This window comes from Suncus etruscus, chromosome 5 (genome assembly GCF_024139225.1).
Source record: "Suncus etruscus isolate mSunEtr1 chromosome 5, mSunEtr1.pri.cur, whole genome shotgun sequence".
Taxonomy (NCBI): Eukaryota; Metazoa; Chordata; class Mammalia; order Eulipotyphla; family Soricidae; genus Suncus; species Suncus etruscus.
In genome coordinates this window covers 55,457,644-55,478,115 of record NC_064852.1, presented here as the reverse complement: position 1 = coordinate 55,478,115, position 20,472 = coordinate 55,457,644, and the positions used below count along the sequence as shown (strand labels likewise).

General features: G+C 39.6%; 1 protein-coding gene across 2 annotated transcripts in view; it reads left to right on the top strand.

Annotated features, from left to right (window-relative positions):
• Positions 1 to 20,472, top strand: part of MGAT5 (alpha-1,6-mannosylglycoprotein 6-beta-N-acetylglucosaminyltransferase) — a 369,147-nt gene that overhangs the window by 97,710 nt on the left and 250,965 nt on the right. The gene's annotated exons all lie outside the window — the stretch shown is intronic.

Sequence of the window (20,472 nt, the reverse complement as noted above, 5' to 3'; positions counted from 1 at the left end):
GATTTACTCCTTACTCTGTGATCAGGGATCAATCCTGATGGTGCTTCAAGAACCTTCTACAATGGTGGGAATCAAACTGAAGTCAGTACGTGCCATCCAAGTGCGTTAACACCGTACCTGGAAAATGTAGCTTGCATCTGTCAAACGCCACTTATCTACCCTTAAGCTATTTGAAACTACAGACTTTGAAATAGAGCTTTCAGTAGTAATTCTCTATGTTGATGAGTAGCATTATGATGCTATTACAGAATTTTGAGCATCACTGTGAAATATAAAGACTTGAGTTTAGTCACTTGTGATGAAGCTAAGTGTTGGTGAAACTTGAATCCTGCCTCTGCCTGTTCTTAATGTTGTCTTTTTGAGCAAGTGGCTATTTCCTCATCCATAAAGTGGGAATGGGATTTCTCCCTCTTTTGTGTTCTATAGTAAAATTAATGAGGCTGTCTGAGAACAGGACTTTATAGGGTGAACAGTAGTAATGCAATGTGCTGGATTACCATTATGGATTACTAGTGATCATGGGGAGTTTGCTGTCTGTTGTTTGCAAGCCCAGAGCAGTACTTCCCAATTGATGGGAAGGTACTGAAAAGTTCTGGAGCTTTTGGAATAAAAAATAGGACTTGTTATTCTGCATGAAATAATGGCTTTATGAAAAATGGATTTTGTAAATGCATCTCAATATGCAAAAGAGTGTGCTTCTGGGGGACTTATTCACAGACCATCTCTTTCATGTGGACCCCCCCCCCCCAACTCTACATCTCTAGACCCATGCTGCAGAATGCTCAGTCTCTACCACAAATAAAGCCAATGAAGGGAGCATAAGATGATACCATGTTGTTTTGTCATTTCTCACATTAAAATAGTAAGGGCATGGCCTGCTAGTATGTATTTGTTCATAATTGTGTGTGTATGAGAGAGAAAGAGCTTTGAGCGAGATATGGGGCTTGCCTATGACTGACAGCAGGTAGATTTAATCCACTAGGTAGGCTTTAGCTTATGATTAGAAGCTAATGTGTGAGAATGATTAGGCAACTCAATGCTCCCCATCTCCTGTTTGTTCTCATTTATCTCTTCTATTTGGGGGTCATTCCTGCCAGTGCTCAGGGTTTACTCCTGGTTCTGTTTTTAGGGGTCATTCTTGTTGGCACTCAGGAGACCATATATGGTGCTGGAAACTAAACTCAATTTGACTACAACAAGACAAGCATTTACCCACTATTCTATACTATCTTTCTGGCCCTGCCCCATGTTTTTAAAAGAGAGGGCTGCAGGTTGAGAGAGAGAGAGAGAGAGAGAGAGAGAGAGAGAGAGAGAGAGAGAGAGAGAGAGAGAGAGAGAGAGAGAGAGAGAGAGAGAGAGAGAGAGAGAAAGAGAGAGAGATTGTTTATATAGCAGGGATTTTCCCACTTTGTTTTATTTTATTTTATTTTTTTTGAGCCATACCTGACAATGCTAATGGTTTATTCCTGACTGCAGTTAGTGATCACTCCTAGCAGTGCTCAGGGGACCATATGGGTTGCTGGGAATCAAATCCATGTTGGCCTTATATCTACTGTACTATCTCTCTGGCCCTGCCCCATTTGTATTTATTTTTAAGAAGACTGAAGGTTGCATTGTATTCTGCGACAGAAGACAGAGAAAGAAGACAGAGGCAGTTTGATTTATGTATCAGGGATATTCCCCTTTGCTTTTGCTTTATGAAGCCATATCTGGAAAAGTTCAGGGCTTACTCCTGATAGTTTGTTCATGGATCACTCCTGGTAGTGTGCAGGGTAGTATATGTGGTCAAAACTGGCTGAAATTTGGCTGAGTCATGTGTTAGGTAAGCACCTATACTCTCCAGCTCCTACTCACTTTTTTCTAATTAATTTGGGAAGTCTCCCAGAGGTTCTCAGATGGCCTTTGGGGTCAGTCTTTCAATGTGTGGGCTCTTGAATGCAGTGCTGCTTGGACTTTGTACTGTCTGGAATTACTTGGGGACACAGGACAGGGGGAAGGAAATCATAAGGACTGCACCTGACCCTCTTCTACCCACCTCAGAAGCCACTCCCACCTTACTTTACTCTTACTCTGTTAGCTCCCCCTTTGTCCTGGAACTTTATTTTTTCATAGCCACAGATGTCATTCTTAGTGCTTCTCCTGCCTGTAGCTGGGAGTCAGCTGTGGGCCTCATTTCTCATTCTGCTCATGTTCTTTGGGATTCTACCAGATCTCTTTTACATTTGTTTTTCACCTTAGCACTCTATTCTGTCAGCAGTTCAGTGAGCCCTTTCCAAGCTAATTTTTCTCACTTGCTTTTTAATTAGTTTCCCCTCCTGCTTCTGTTCTTCACCCCTCGGCCCTGCAGCACTTCTGTGGATAGCCAGTACAAACCCCACAAATCCTTGCCTGTTTTTAAGAAAATGTGGGTTGAAGCAGTCCCAATCACAGTCTTGTTTCCAAAGTTGTGCCTTTGTCTTGAAAATTCTCATTTTGGGGCTGGAGAGATAACATGGAGCTAGGGCATTTGCCTTGCATGCAGAAGAACGGTGGTTTGAATCCAGGAATCTTATATGGTCCCTTGAGCCTGCCAGGAGTGATTTATTTTTATTTTTAAAATTTTTTTAATATCTTTATTTAAACACCTTGATTATAAACATGATTGTGGTTGGGTTTCAGTCATGTAAAGAACACCCCCCTTCACCAGTGCAGCATTCCTATCCCCAATGTCCCAAATCTCCCTCCTCCCCACCCCTCCCCCGCCTGCACTCTAAACAGGCTTTCTACTTACCGCATTCATTCTCATTGTTATGATAGTTCTCAATGTAGTTATTCTCTAATTGCCCTCATCACTCTTTGTGGTGAGCTTCATGTCATGAGCTGTACCTTCTAGCCCTCATCTATGTTGTCTCTTAGAATTATTCTAAAAATGTCTTTTATTTTTCGTAAAACCCATAGATGAGTGAGACTCCCTCTGACTTATTTCACTCAGATTCACATAGATTCTATGTACACCCATATATAGGAAAATTTCATGACTTCATCTCTCCTGATGGCTGCATAATATTCCATTTTGTATATGTACCACAGTTTCTTTAGCCATTCATCTGTTGAAGGGCATCCTGGTTGGTTCCAGAGTCTGGCTATTGTAAATAGTGCTGCAATGAATATAGGTGTGAGAAAGGGATTTTTGTATTGTATTTTTGTGTTCCTAGGGTATATCCCTAGGAGTGGTATAGCTAGATCTTATGGGAACACAATTTTCAGGTTTTGGAGGAATCTCCATATCCTTTTCCCTAAAGGTTGGACTAGATGGCATTCCCACCAGCAGTGAATAAGAGTTCCTTTCTATATCCCTGCTGGCACTGCTTATTCTCATTCTTTGTGATGTGTACCAATCTTTGTGGTGTGAGATAGTACCTCATAGTTGTTTTGATTTGCATCTCCTTGATGATTAATGAAATGGAGCATTTTTTCATGTGCCATTTGGCCATTGGTATTAGATGTTTTTTTCTTGTAAAGTGCTGTCAGTGCCTTTTATATTTTGGATATGAGCCCCTTATCTGATGGGTATTGAGTGAATAATTTCTCCCATTCAGTGGGTGGCTTTTGTATCCTGGGCACTATTTCCGTTGAGTTGCAAAAGCTACTCATCTTAATATATTCCCATCTGTTTATCTCTGCTTCCACTTATTTGGAGAGTGCAGTTTCCTCCTTGAAGATGCCTTTAGTCTCAATGTTATGGAGTGTTTTACCTACGTGTTGTTCTATATATCTTATGGTATCAGGTCTGATATCAAGGTCTTTCTGAACATAGAGTCAGGACAGGAGTAACTCCTGAGCACTGCCGGGTGTTACTCCCGTCAGCCCCAAAAAAGAAAATTCTCATTTTGTTAATTGGTTATCTCACTCTGTTTGCATGTATCTATTTCCAAGGGAGTTGCGGCCCATTTTAAGTTTCTAATATTCAGAACCTGTTATCTTTCATGGAATATTTATTTATTGTAAAGGCATTTGTCTTACATGTGGCCAACCTGGGTTTATACCCAGCATCCCCTATGGACACAACACCTCAACCAAGAGTGAGCCCTGAGAATCTCTGAGTTTGGAATAGAAACTGTTTTCAAAACCTGGATATTTTTTTTCAGATAGACTATTGTTTTTAGTTTTTTAATATATATGTATGTATATATATGTGTGTGTGTATATATATATATAATATATATACATTATTAGGAACTCTTATACTTTCACTTGCTTTTCCCATCTCCTTTGCTTTAGAGTCAAATAAAATTGGAATCAAATTCTTTAATCTCTTACTTATAGGTAAACACGAATGGGAACACATATTCCCCAATGAATTGAGAATATAAATAAGTGGCACAGACAGAGGAGATTCTAGGAGAGTTTGTAACACACGTTTATTTTGTATGAATTCCCAGTGGGTATAGCTTTAGGAAACTGAGTGAGTGCTAGGTATTGTGGTGAAAGGTGCTCATATAAAACATTGGACACACCTTACCCTCTGTGAAATGTAGTTTCTTTATTTATATGATGAAAACAGAGAGCAAAGCCACTAATATATATAAAACAGACTGGTTAGGCTTCAGGGGAAATTGGAACCCAGTGTTTTATTTCTGCCAGATCTTTACAAGAACTAGGCTTATTGTTGCCACATAGCTTATTTTACTGAAAATGCCAGCAACTCTGCTTTTGAGGTGAACTTTTCCTGCTTTTCTAAGGTTGATGATTATAAAAACAAAGCCTATTATTTGACCTGACTTTTGACTAGGTTTCAGATAATAAAATCACTTTATATTAGCCAACAAAAGTTATCACAGATATATGTGTGGTGTTCTGTTCTTTGGCCTCTCCACCTCTTTTTTTCTCTTACCCATGGCACACATGTCAATGGTCTGTTCAAAAGCCTGCCCTACGTGCTCTTTCCTGTGAATCAGACCCACAGCAGTTAGATCCAACCATGGGACGGCCATTTATTTGTAAAACGAATCCATCGTGACAGCTCATGTTGAACTGAACATGTTTTATGCCCTTTATACTTCTCAGTTCTAATCATTTTAACCCCAAAATCAAAAGCTAAAAATAATGAGTTTTAGAGACAAGCTGCTTGTGACAGGACCTTTCTGTATGCTCATCCTTTGTAAGGTTTAGGACTGATGGCCACTCAAGTGCCAGATTGCAAATCTTGCCTAAGAGATTTATTTGCACACACACCTTTAATATGGCATCTTGAGTAGGCTGGAAAAACCTATTGACTTACCTCTAAACTTCAGTGTTTGGTTCCTGGGGATGAATTATGTCATGACCACTTGCTCAAGAAGAGAAGTATAGGTTTCCTCCAGGCTCCTTTAATACTGCCATTTTGCTAAACTTTGCATGGTCTCAAAAGGTTGGGTTTATGGAGGGTGGGAACTGTTTATTCTTTGGTCAGCCCTGTATGCTTTGCAGCTGCAACTTCTCGTTTGGATCACCTTCACAGTGGCTGTGTTACAGGATAGCTGGAAGTGAGCCTTGTTTCATTTATCTGGAGGAGTGCCCACTCATCTAGCTTTTCCATCCCTTGTAGCCATACTGAAAGTGCAGCCTGGTTTAAAAAAAAAAAATCAAGACAAAAAGAACTGGGGCCGGAGCAGTGGCACAGCGGTAGGGCGTATGCCTTGCATAAACTGACCTAGGATGGACCACAGTTCGATCCCCTGGCGTACCATATGGTCCCCCAAGCCAGGAGCGATTTCTGAACTCATAGCCAGGAGTAACCTCTTGAGTGTCACCTGGTGTGGCCCAAACAAACAAACAAACAAACAAAAGAGCTGGATCCAGAAACACCAGGCTCACACCAATGATTTTCAAGAAAAAGTTATTCACAGGAAGTGGAAGATTTATACAGGAGGAATGTTCATTCTGATAAAAGAATGTTGATGAAATGTTAATTGAACTTGGACACACTCCTTGGGTACTCCCACTGCAATGACAGTTGAACCTGGAATGCCCCCTGAACATGCCCCTTGGACACTCCCCCTTGTCATGCCCGGTATTAAAAGAAAAAAATGTAGAAGGAGGCCTAGGATACTTACCAAAGCAGCGCCTACTGGTCCACATGGAGCCAGAGATAAGCATCGGGGAGATGTGGCCTGCTTTGTATCTATCCTTCTCCCTTTCTATGTTGAACTCAGGTGTCCCCTGCCTCTGGCCCATGAATATCTCTCTCTCTCGCTCTCGCTCTCGCTCTGTCCCTCTTTCCCTCTCTCTTCTCTCTCTTTTCTCTTTCTCCTCTCTCCTTTGTCTCTCCTCTCTTTCTCTTCTCTCTCCTATCTCCTCTCTCTCCCCTCTGTCTCCTCTCTCCTCTGTTTCGCATTTCTCTTCTCTTCTCTCTCTCTCTTTCCCTCTCTCTCTCTCTCTCTCTCTCTCTCTCTCTCTCTCTCACACACACACACACACACACACACACACACACACACACCCAGGAGGAAGTGACAGGCCTCAGATTTCAAGAGGAATACAAAAGATACTTGGTTTCTTTCTCTCTCTTGTTGGCATCCCTGGGTGGGCTCTTGATTCCACCTGGTAGCTGGTCCACATAGGCCCCTGCTTCTTGCAGCACCAGGCCCTGGCAGCCTTGGGCCTCCTCAGCCTTGCAGCAGTTGAATAGCTAGAGCACTTACAGCTTATTGCAGTAACTTGGAGAAGTCTGAAAACCTTGTAGATTGCCACTGTAACTTGATCCTGTCAGGACCTGCAGAAGATGGTGGTGATTCTACATAATTCTACAAGAGGAGAGGTCTGGGCTAGTCTCAGGCACTATTGTAAGGGAAATCAGTCAGAAATGCACTAACTTGGCATTCCTGGCAGCAGCGTCTGTGGTTATCTAAACCCAGGGTGGGAGGTGTGTTTAGGAGACCAGAGGAACATAAAAAAGTGAGACTTTATAGGAAAGTTGAGATATATAAACAGTCTTTGGCAAATGGCTGGCTTAGAAAAGCCCCAATTAGAATCTTTGTGTTCATTTTTTTTAAATTTTTATTTTGATCATATTGGCTTACATATCTTTCACAGTAGTATTTTAGGTACATATCTTTGTCTTCATTTTTAATGAAAAGGACCTTCTGGTAGAGGGTACTATATAAGTGCCATCCTCAGATACATAGCAGGCACTTCTCAAAGCAGGCAAGAAGAGCAGATTGGGTACTGATGCGGATTTACAGGGAAATATGATCTGAGCCCTTGAAATAATATTTTTTGCATTGCAGTTGTCACAGAGTTAAGCACTATCAGACAAAAGTGCTAGAAAGACATATCAGGAGTCAGGGGGCTTCCCTCCTGATGTCCTGAGCTCTCTGGGTAGGTTTCAAACTCTAGAAAGAATCTTATCCAGAATCCTGCTAGGATCCTATGGTGTGTCACAGGCAAGAGTCCAGGATGGTTTTCAGCTTCCCCTCATAACCTCTTAGTAATTTTGTGACAAATATTTTCCTCTGAGTAGCTTTTTTTCCTGGCACCCTAGAAGATCGATTTGACCAGATTTGGCTATCTGATAGTAAATGGCTTCTGTTCTATGTAGAGATCTATAGCTCTGCTCTCTCCAGCACAGTCAGCATCTATGACCTGATGAACGAAGCCCTTTCCTTGGCTGATCTCAGCCTCAGAGCACTTGTTGCTGCTTACAGCTGGTCTTTCATATGCATCAGAGTTCCTTGTATGAATTCTTATTCATCAATCTCATTTTACACATTCCCTGGTTATATTGTTCATATTAAATTTTACTTGTTTGGATTGCTGTGTGACTTCCATCCTTCTGATAGTAGTTGAGCTTTTATGAACACACCTAAGGAAAAATATTGTTCATTCTCTGGCTCTGTAGAGCCCAAGCAATAAAACTTCTTAAGGACTAGCATTCAGCTGTCATCCGTGATTGAGAATCACTGAGAGTGGGCTCCAGGGTCTGTGAGCACTACTTAGGAAGCTCCCAAAGGTTATTACCAAGAAAAACTGAAGGTGGCAAAAAAGATTCCTTAGTACTTAGCATTCTTCTGGATTATCTGTGCCTTTTACTTTATTTTAACTATTTTATAGCTTGGCAAATTATAGAAAAATAGTGCTAACAATAAAAATGATTTTTGTCATGAACATGCCAATAATTATTATTCAGTATTGAGTTCTGTGACTTATAATACTGTTATTGGCGGTTTCCTTGGACATAATTCTTACATCACACCCATCAATAGTGGATGCCCCTACTCCAAGGACTTCCAACACTGCTTCCCTTCAGTTACCATCCTTGAACTCAATTTCCATTTGAGTTAGGTGGATCAGTTATTCTGTTGTGTTGTCTTTGGCTCTTTGTTGCTTCCTTACTGTGTGTGTTTAGGTCTTGTATATAAGTTAGCTTAATTCTTTATTCCTTTCTTTCTGATTGACTTCACTTAGAATGCTATCTTCTAGTTCCCTCCAAGTTGCTACAAGTTGTGTTATTTTCTTTCTTAGAGCTGCATAGTATTGCATTGTGTATATATACCACAACTTCTGGATCCATACATCTCTAGTTGTGTATTTGGATTGTCACCATATCTTGGCTATTTACTAACCACTGGGATGAACATGGATGTGCATATATACTTTCAAATTAATGTTTTTGTGTTTAGGAGATAGATGCTAAGAAGGGGAATTGCCGGCTTGTATGAAGGTCCTATTCCTATTTTATGTATAAATCTCCACATTGCTTTCTATAAAGATTGAACTAAACAATATTTCTGTCAACAGTGAATAGAGTTCTTTCCACATCAAGAATGGATGTTTCTAGACCTTTGATATGTGTATGTGATTTTCACTGGCATGAGATGAGAGCTCAGTGTTGTTTTGAATTGCACTTCCCTAATAATGAGTGATAATGAGCACTTTCTTCATATGCCTGTTGGTCATCTGTATGTTCAAGAAGCCCAGATGTGTTGAAATATTTGTTTCAGCCAGAGGATGAGAGATAGACATAGATGATCACACTCATTTGTGGGCTATTAAAAATTGCATGATAATAAGATCTTGAGATGAAGGTCAAGATGACCAGTCTATATTAGGAATCTTGACACAAAGAGTGGGGGAGTGCAGTTAGGGCAGAGAACTATGTTCACCTATGACAATGATAGTTGGAAATGATAAATGATTGCACTGGGCAAGAATTGGGTGCTGAAAGGACATAAAATGATATTCATACTCCCCACCTTTAAGGGGGGGGGATATTTGCCACTTAGGACGGCATGGCAGAGGGTAGGAGAGAAATTGGGGACATTGGTGGCAGGAGATGTTCACTGGTGAAGAGTTTTGAACATTGTATGACTGAACTTTGATCATGACTAAATTTTTAGCTGTATATCTCATGTTGATTTCATTAAATAAGTTATTTAGAAATACATTAAAAATTTTGTTTCAGGTGCCAGAACAAAAGGATAGCATATAGAGTGCTTGCATTGCATGTGGCCAAACCAGATTTGATCCCCCACACTCTATATAATTCCCTAAGCCCCACTGGGAGTGATACTTAACCCTGAGTCAGGAATTATCCCTATGCACCATTGAGCATGTTCTATCCCCCAAAACACGTGTCGAACCCAAATTTGGTCTTCAGCACCCTTTATCCTAATTTCTGCCAGAAGTGATTCTTGAACCTCGAGTTAGGAGTTAATTGGGTCCTCCGTGGGGTGTGCCCACCCTGCATAAAATCCTCATAGTATTTGTTTCAATGATTGTGTTTGCCTATATATGAGTGAGTTCTTTGTAGGTTCTTTGGAACATAATATAATAGTCTATTAGTCTCCTGATTCCCTCTTTAGTTAATGAGCTAAATATAATATTTACTAAATGTCCATTTAATATTTGGCTGAGACATAGCTTTATTTTTAAAAAGGCATAGCAATATGATGTATTAAGTAGTTTGTCAGATAGGCCTACTTAAATTAAAAAGCATGGAAATTGTGATAAAATTGCTATAAAAGTGATTTAAATGCACTTTTAATATTTTATATCTGAACTGAAATTAAAAAGTATTTTATAAAGAATAAAATGCATATTAAAATTATGTTATATAACTCCATAGAAATTGAAAAAAATCATTTCATTAAATACAAGTATAAAGAAATTTTGTTGAAATTAGGTTTTGAAGAAGATATGTAACATAACCACAGAACCAAAGAAAATATTTGCTAATAATGTACTTAATAGGTGACTTAATTTCACTTGCACTAGATGCCCTTAGAGTAGATCCATCATTGCCTAGAAATGGAGGTGAGCATGGAAGATTAGGAAGTAAAAGCTGAAAAGCATGAAGTTTCTTTTGGGTGGTGAGATGGAAGAGTTCTAAAATTAATTGTGATGTTTGCATTTTTCACAACTCTGAGTATTCCAAGTCCTGTCAAATATGATGAATGGGGGAAATTGTACATTATACTTTAATGAAGCAATGAACAAAACCTATATTGACAATAATTTTTAAATGAGATACAATCCTTTGTGATTTGAGCTAGTACTCTCTGCATTGCCTTGAAGAATTGTTGTCCAGATTTCCAGATCTTCCTAGATTATTTTTCTTGATTTCCTCTCATTATGATATTTGATTTTAAGTTTTGAACCTCATTTCTTTAAGGACATTATTGAAAAGTGAAACGAATAGTTTCATGATTTTTTGGTTGGTGTCCTTTTTATACCCATGAGAACTGCCTGGTGGATCAATGTTTTATCTGAATCTTTGTTTCTCTTGCTTTCTCTTACTATCTAAGTGTGTTGAATGCCTTACTTTGCATTTTTTTCTATCAGGATTTTTTTTATAATAGCTACTGATAAAGTCTGTCAATTCATTAATTCATAAATTATACTGAGCTAACTAAACATATCTATAACTTTTATTGACAGAAAAATTTCAATGAAAAACCAGTGGGCTAGAACAGTTGACCAAAAGTAATGACATAATAGAGTGATGTAGAGGGAATAAATGAGAAGTCTTGAACCAGGATTGAAAACCACTAGCTATACCTAGCTGGAATGGAGGAGTCATATTTAACAATTCAAATAATAGAGCCAGGGTGGTTTTAGTTGGTGTGGAAGAATGTTGAATGATACAGTGTTGCTGTGATTTTCATTAGACTATCATTTCCTAAGTCAACAGCCATGAGTAGACTCCTAAACCTCATGTGGTTTGGCTTCCTCTTCTATAAAAGTGGTGTCATAATAGAGGATTTAAAATTAGAGGACTATTGTCAAGGTCACCCACGTTAATATTTGTGAAGCCACAGTACGGTATCTGATACATAGTAGGTGCTATATGATGATACAGGTGAGAGAAAAGGATTCTAGAACTAGGGATTCTGACTAAGGACGTTAAAAGAAGGAGTACTTGGAAACTTCAGATATGGTTAATAGGATTGTTAGCTTTCAGGGAGTGGCAGAAGGTATTCCTGTTGGGGAAGGACTTGAAAAATGCAAATGCAGTTTAGCAAATAATTCTTGAACGCTTTTGGTAGGGAAACTGTTTGGTTACATGTTGCAAGGATAAGAACCTTATGTCTTATGAGGTTATAGATAATGTGAACTACATAAAGACTAAAAGAAGGGCCACAGCCTGGATAATAATAGAGAGCTGTAGGAGCTGCTTTGTATACTATTTACCATTCTTAGCTCATTTATAAAATGGATGTTACATATATTATATGTGAGGGTTTATTACAATAGCACCTAGCTGCTCATAACAAATGCTTAAATACTATGTGCTACATACTAATGAATAATATCATTGGGGGAATTATTTAAATACCAGAGAGCTATAGTGCAGATATTTAATACAAGAAATACCTAGGGTTCTGAAATTGGGATAAGGGACAAGGAAATTGCTGTGTTCAGGGCCTGGCAAAGCAGTTTTCTTTGAAAATGGCCTTTTGAAAGAAGAAGATTGGGGGACATGGTGAGGTGAGGGACTCTGAATCTCAGCAGCTTTGAAGACAAAAAGCTTTCTAGAGTAGGTGGTACTTATTAGTGAATTCCCTTCTGCCTCTTAGGATTCTTTATAGTTTATTCTAGGACTGCCCTTTTGATTAAAGTAGTTCTTGGTGTTTTCATTGTCTCCCTCAAGGAAGTACATTTCTCCATAAAACTTGAAAAACAGGGACCAGAGCAATTGGTCAGTGGTAGGACATTTGCCTTGCACATGGCTGACCTGGGACAAATCTGGGTTCGATTTTTATTTGACCTTTTAAGGTTTTCTGGTTCTGTTTGTTCCCTGTCACATCAACCACTAAAGACCCTTTTAAGGGCTTTAGCTCTTTAGCTGATACATTTCTCATTCAGAATCGCATCTACTGCCTTAGTGGGCTCCTTGTCAAATCCATCCTTGATGCAGCAACCAAGATCAAATAGGACTTTCTGCCTACTCTTCAGTCTCTGATGATTTATATTTCATGGAATAGTGGTTTTCACTGAGTGAGATTTTCAGAATTACCTGATAATACCACATAGATATGGGTCTTATATGGGATCTCTAAGGAGAAGATGGGAAGATGGAGGCACTGGCTAAAGGATTTGGATTTCTGCATCATGAAAAATGTCTCCCTCTCAGGAAGATGTGTAATAATGCTTTAGATTTTTTTTTAAATTTCGAAATGATTATTTCATAAGAAGTTGCAGAGATAATATAGAGTTCCACAGGCTAACTTTCTTAAAGATGGTTATGTGCTATGTTCTTCTGGAATATGGAAACAGGGAAACTGAGATTGCTACATTATTGATAGTCTGCAGAGATAGGTAATGCTGATAGTGCTATCTCTCTTGCCAGATTACATGAAACGGTGCATTATTTTTTTAACTCTATTGATTGATTTTTGGGGCCACACCCAGCAGTGATCAGGGGTATCTCCTGGTTCTGCCCTCAGAAATCTCCCCTGGCAGGCTGGCGCATCATAAGGGATGCTGGGAATTGAAACGGATCCCTCCCAGGTTGGCTGCATGCAAGGCAAATGCCCCACAGATGTGCAATCTTTCCAGTCCTGCATTATTTCTTAATTTCATCAGGACACATTTCAGTTTAGGAATGGGGTTGACATTTTTGGTTCTAAGTTTGGTGGTGTTTGTTGTATTATTATGTGCATAAAATTTTCTTATAAAGTGGATTACAGCTCCAAAAGACTTGCCAAGAATACATTTAACCTATGTAATTCTATCTAGTGACCTAAGGTCATAATTTCCTTATGTATAGAGTTCTAACTGCCACAACAGGTTTTATGCTTGAAGAATAGCACAGGTATTCTTCTTGAGTATAAGATATGGTTCATTTAAAATTATGTTCATGTACATTTTTTAGGCATGTGCAAATCTTGCTTTGTTTTATCTTATATAGATCATAAAACATAAGGCTACAGAGCTTGCTTAGTGAGGTAGTTTGGGTTCTTTGAGGTTTTGTTTTGGGGTCATAATTCTCAAACACGCCAGGTCTGCCAGGGAATGGCTCTTTGTAATGAATCATAAAGTGTAATTTTGCTGTGAGAGAGGAATGGATTATTGTTATGGGTGATAATGAATTGTGTAGAGTGGATTTCAGACTTTTAGATGCTGACCCAGGAAATGTAAAGTTGCACCCCTCCTCCTGGTGGAATGCGGCTTGGTGAAGGAGCTCTACTTGGATGCCTCATTGAAAGTGGATTAGACAGAAATTTTATTGTGTCAAATGTAGCAACGCTTTGTTGACACTTGCCTGCATTGTTTTTCATGTAGATTTGCTTACTTTTTTTTCAGAACAAAAAATAGAAATTAGAGAACAATAGGAAATGATGCTCTGGGTCAGAATCAAAGTAGGTCAGAGAAAATCCTCTGCTTTTTAATCTGGTGGGGCATGATTTCTCTCAGCTGACTGATTCCTCAATAACACTGTGTCCCTTTTGTCTTAAGGGACTGGGACTTTGTGTATTAACCTCCTGCAAGATGGACCTCATTACTGATAAGGACAAGTAGCTTTTACTCCTGTAGTTTCTTCCCCAAGGAACACCAGTGTGTATTTATTTCAATCCTAAAATGTGAATTGGGATACCCTAGCTTTCCTACTTCCCCAGATTGCCTCTCCATCCATGCAAGAACTCATGGGCTCCACTGTAGATATCTTAAATCATTCCAAAGTGTGCCTCTGTGAGAGAATTGGAAAGCCAACTGCTTTCATGGCTGAAAGGCTGCCCTCTGAGGTGTATCTTTGCATGGAGGATCTTGAACCCACCAGGATCTGATCCCTTGCTGATGGGTAATAACCTCATTAGAGCGAGAAGTCTTCACTAGCCAAGAAAAAAAGGAAGCAGCTGGCTAAAAGTTACTCATCCGCTTCATTTTCTGTGTGTATGTGAGTGGAGAACTGAAGTGTTCTCAGGGGGCTGAGATTTGGGTGAGTGGTTGAGACCTCCAGATGCTGCAGAGAGTTTCCCAGAACCATGGTGTCTGTATCTGCATGGACCACCCCAACAGGCATCTTTGTTAACCCAGGACTATGAGGATTTCCTCAGCGCATAGTCATGACTCAGTCATGGTAGCACTCGAGTGCTTTTTCTTTCTTCCAGGAGTTTGATACCTGAAGATTTTGATGGAGGGAACAAACAGAAGTTTAAAGTCAAGTATGTGCATGTATTAAGAACAACCAATTTATAGAGGTACATGCACAGGGAGTGGCAGTATCACTTTATATTTTTAGGGGTTCCCAAACATATTTGATCTACTCTCCTTTTAAGAAAAAGTGCTGCCTGATCCCTGGAAGTCTACTTCCTTTAAGGAAATAAATAGAACATCACCCCACCCCACCCCCCAATCCTTTATTGCATCTGAGTCAAAGGTGCAATTATTACCATAATTGTTCCAGTTCTGGTAACAACCACTTTGAGACACATTGATCTCAGGCCAGCAACAATCCCTTTTTCTGCCTGGGGCAGTGAGATGAATGGGCTGAGAACATGATTTACATTCAGGAGGTTCTATTTTGATTCTCAGCACTTGCGCGATGTGAACCCAAAACCAAAAATGAGATAAAATAAAAAGTCTCCCAAGTTAATTTGGCTGCATTGTGTAGGTTGAAAACAAATGTCTTAGCATCATTCTGGATGGGTTTTGATGGGGAGGACCACCAGAGAGTAAGGAGATGAGGAAACAATGGACTTAACAGGGGCAGTCACCAAACTGAGTCAAATGCAACTAAACTCATTTGGGAAAATCCAAGAACCTTACCTGCATATTTTGCTAGGTACTAAAAAGTCTTGCCCAGATCTTGCTGCTATACTGTTGGAGGCAATTAAATAATTTTAACAATGCCCATTTTTTTTGACGTGGAGTCATTATAAAATTATTCTTAATGAGATTATTAATCTAGTGGTCATAAAAAGCAAGTCACATGAATTTAGTGTATTTGAGGCAAGTGTTATCGGAATTAGTTAAAATGATTGGTGCTTTTTCGTTGCACATAATGGCTTCATTCATTTATAATTCCCTCAAGTCCCTGCAAATCAGTTCCAATCATCTGTTGCATAGCTTTCCCACCTTCTCTTGAATCATGATGTAGGCTGTGAGATGATGGTTATGGTAATGATGGTGACTGCAGTGGTTCAATAGTGTAAGTAGTTGGTTCATAAAAATCTGCTCTTTGACAGTAGAAGGGACATAGATTCCACCTGTTTCTGCTTCTTTAAAATTTGTTTTTGTTTCATTTCAGAGTCACATCTGCTGTTTCTTGGGAGTTACTCCCAGGCCTATACTACAGGTTTTCTTCCAGCCCTGCAAGGACCACCAGTGCTGAAGGGCAGACTCTTATGCATAGCCTGTGCTCAACCTTTGCATTCTCTCCCCTGCTCTGCTGTTTCACTGCAAGGGCAGACAGCAGGGTTTTGGAATGTGAGGATAGATCAGAACTCTGTGCTAGTTTGGGAACTTTGTGCTTCCTGGTTTACTCCTGCCTTGGGGAACAGGTTTTGGGTTCCTGTGACTAAAGAGTCTTCTAGTCCCCTGCCATGAATCTTGCCTTACAAGTGGCCAAGTGCCTTTTGAACATTGTTTACCTCCCCCCACCTACTCATAGTCTGGGTATTACTTTGAGGTGGAAGAAATGAAAAGGGATAATGAAAGATTCGATTGAGACCACAGGGTCTCCATGAAGTGCTTGGGGCTTTTCTCCAGCACCTGTGCTTTGGTCCCTGCTAAATTCAGTATTTTGTGCACTCTGGAGTGGGTTGGAGGTGGAATCTTGTTTCTGAGGGCTGGAGATAGCTCTTGAGTCTTCTGAAGCCTGTGGATGCCACCTGCCACCTTTGGAACACACCTGCCAGCCTACCACAGAGGTGTATGTGCTGGGTGGCACAGCTTTTATATTAGCCTCTCTTCCTTTTGTCCAGTTTTCATGCTTTGGAAAAGCATCTAACATGCCTCCCACATCCCAGTCTGATAGAATTGTGGAAGAAATCGTGACGTCTTTGTAAGCTGGTAAAATGTGAGTCCGAACTTCCTTTCCTCAGCAGAGTGCAAAAGGGAGAGAAAGAGTGTGTGTTCCTATTTTCTCGTCATGTGCCTGGAAGCCTCGCTCTCCCAATAGAATTATTTTACTTGTGGCTTTTATTTTGTTAACACTTTTTCAGATCTTTGAGATAATGATCCTGGGCTATTCCTCTTGATCTGGATTTGATCCTCAGCACGACATAGGGTTCACCCTACCTGCCAGAAGTGATCCTTTAGCACAGGGACAGAAGTAAGTCTTGAGCACTGTAGCCTCTCCAACCCTTAGTCTACCATGAGACTTCACATTCACCCCATTCCAATTTCCCTTGTCATTGGAATCAAGATATGATGAAGATGTTTCCCTGGATAGTCAGTTAGACTGTAGAGGGCCCCTGGGCAGTTGCTTCCTTTTCAATGGAAGCCCCACCCAGAATGACAGAAGCTGATAGGAAGATAAGCAAAGTTATGTTTAAAAATTTTTCAGATTATAACATACCCGCCCTGATCCTTTATTGGGAACTAGCTGCCTTATGGAGTTTCCATAATGAAATGGCTAGGCAGGCCTTGACGTGCAAGGGAAAGCCACACATCGGTTAGTGCCGATCATTTATATATTCATCTTTCAATGATTTCAGGCTGATAAGTGGCAGATCTTTTGACACTTTTTCCCCTTCCCCAAACCCCTGCGATTATTCATAAGTTTGGGTATCATGAGGGTTCAGACTCTGATTGTGTTGTGACACCCAGGCTGGCAGCAGTCTCTTACAGTTCTATATGAATGGTGTGAGTTGAAATGGAGTGGGTTTTGGGTTCTGAGTCAACGGGAACAGTCAAAGCAACGACCTCAAATGTTTGTTCTGGGTGATGCCAGATCCCTCTGTCTGCAATGGGAGAAGACATTTGTGTCTTGGGAGGACAGGCATTTGGATGGTAGCCAGAGCCCAGAGGCAGAGGTCTGAGGTCAGAAAGTGCAGATGGAGGGAGCATTTGTCTAGTGGTGCTTTTCTTCTCTTACCTGGCACCTTTTTCCCTCTTTGTGTATTCTATCTTTATACCTCTGGTGCCATCATGGACACTAGGATCTCAGCCCTCTGAAATGTCTAAACCCATCTGGGATGTCTGTTTTCCATCCATTTGAGATGTGGTGTCATTGCTGTGAAATCAGTTTGTATCTGAGCTAGAGATTGGGGCTCTCAGGTAGCTGAGCCTCTTGTCCCCAGGCTACACAGTCCCATGTATATGTCTTTTGCTTTTTCTACTTATTGTTGTTCTCATCTTCATTAGAGAGAACGCTCCATGTTTCTAACATTTCTAATATGATTACTACTTGAACAAAACACAAGGTTGTCAAGAGAGAAAAAACTAAAGCATTAAACAACTTGGTCAGCCTATACACTTGATTTTATACAAAAATACCTTGGTAAATAGTCTGAGTGCTATTGAGGAAATATATACTCATGGTGTACCCTCTAACTTCTATTTTACTTTTAGGGATCATGTGAATATAGTGAGTCCACAGAATAATCCTGAATCAATCATTTCCTTAAGGTCAGTTCTTTAGCGACTGAAATTTCTTCTGCCGCTTTAATTTTTCTTTGCCACATAAAGTAATGGGTTCTGTGGACATATATATATCAGGCAGATCATTCTAGCTATCAGAGCTGCTCTACTTGTCTGCCCCATTTCCTTGGTGCAACACCCTCATCATTGCTGTTCCATGTAACCCCCTAATAATAAATAAACATGTAGAGATATGCTTCTCATCTCAAGGTTCTCATAGGTCACACTATCCAGGTCAAGGTATAAAATACTGAACATTAAATAGATAGTATTTATCCATCTACTAATGATAGTTTTTCTCCAGATTACTTTCCTTTCATCCAAAAGTTTCATTCATTTGATAAAAATTATTTTTGACATAGCTCAGTAGTATTTTTTAAAAATTAATTTTTAGAAAAAGAAAATATTGTGACCGTTACAATTATTTTACCTTTTAATTGATTAGGATTTAAGAGTCCTACACCTGCATTGTGTTTTGTAGAGAAATGATTTCAAACAACTACCAGAAACCACCTCTCTTACCCTAGTATTTAAAAAAAACCAAACAGGAAAAATATAAAAATAAGCTTATGGGGGTTTAGAGATGCCAATTAATCACACTCCAGTCTCTCAGAGACAAGTAGAAGAAACTGGAGGAAGATTAACATGTTGATGCAAGCAACTATGGGAAGAACACACTAGATGCTGCAATTTGGGATATATAAACCACAATCTATTATTAAAATACAGTCCTAGTTTATTAGATTAAAGCTAAAGGACAGATGGGTCTTGGGTATAAGACCTTTGATGGAATGTCCAAACCTTTTCCTGTGAATATGCTGCTGTCCTGGGCAGGCTAAGATTATTCATCCCTGAGAACAGGAACTTCTCTGCCCCCCCCCCCCCCCCCACTTCAAACACACACAATTGAGATGCTGTTCTGCCCTCAGATGGCTGTGGGTGCTCTGATGAAGCAGTAGGAAGAGTATCTCTTTTTGGTTTCTTAGTTGTGTATGTACAAACTTCTATCCAAAACAGAAGACTTGTATGTGTAAGACCCAGGCACATTTTTCTTTCACCTGCCCTAAAGGAACCTCTCTTTGATCACCCACTTGGTTTATGTTCTGTTATAAGAAATCCTCAAATTAGGCATTTTTTTATGAGTTTTGATGCTATTTCAATAAATAGATTGCTCTCTAATTCTGAGTGTTCTACTAAGAATGTAATTTTAGAATTGAGTTTGTTGATAATATGTTTTTCTTAAAGAATTGAATATTGAGGCTGGAGAGATAGTACAGAGGTACTATGCACTTGCCTTGCATATGACCAACCTGGGTTTGATTCCCAGCATTTCATGTGGTCCCCTGATTCCACCAGGAGTGATCTCTAAACATCACTGAGTATGGTCCCAAAATAAAAACAAACTAAAAAAGTTGAATATTGAATTAAATTCTATATTACAGGCTAAATGAGCAGAGAAAATTTATCAACAGTCACTGTCAACATTAAAAATGATATCAGAATAAACAGTAGTGTCTCGCTTCATACAGGAAGCCTAATTCTACTTTTTTTTTTTTGGTTTTTGAGCCATACCTGGCGATGCTCAGGGGTTACTCCTGGCTGTCTGCTCAGAAATAGCTCCTGGCAGGCACGGGGGACCATATGGGACACCGGGATTCGAACCAACCACCTTTGGTCCTGGATCGGCTGCTTGCAAGGCAAACGCTGCTGTGCTATCTCTCTGGGCCCGCCTAATTCTACTTTATTGTAATCTTTGTCATATATTTACAAATAAAATGATCACAAAATTTTCCCAATTTATGTGTGTTTTTGTGTGTGTATGTGTATATGTCAGAGAGACAGAGAACGAGACAGATACTGATAGATGTCGCTGAAATGATTCATCTGCTTTCAGTTTTTTGGCAGCTCAACGTAGAATAATGTGTGGATTAAGCATCATTTAAGTCATTCTTCAAATACAGTTTTCTTTTTCTTCAGCAAACCAATAAAAGGTTTCCAAGTCACAGTAGCCATCTAGTCCCACTTATGTATTTTTGAAAATATCAGAATTAGAAAAAATTCCAGGAACTTATTAAGTTTTGGTTAGCATCTTTTTTTTATGCAACAATAAAGCACCTAAAGAGGATATTTACCTCTCCTGAAATCTGTCCAACTTTAAAGTTCACTAGGAAAGTTCTCCTGATGGCTCACCTTGTATTCCAGAGTAAATACTTTAGTCCATTTTAAGCCAACAAATACTATTTCTCCACTGCTAACTGAACAGTATAGTGTTTATGTTAGGTAGCTGCATGGAGGAAAGGGGTTGGGTGTTACTGTATGAAATTATTTGATACATAGCAAATTAAAAGTTGGAATATATATATAGTGTGTCATTGATTTTAGTCTACTGGCTCTGAATCCTGCAATTGGAAAGTGGGACCAGTTGTG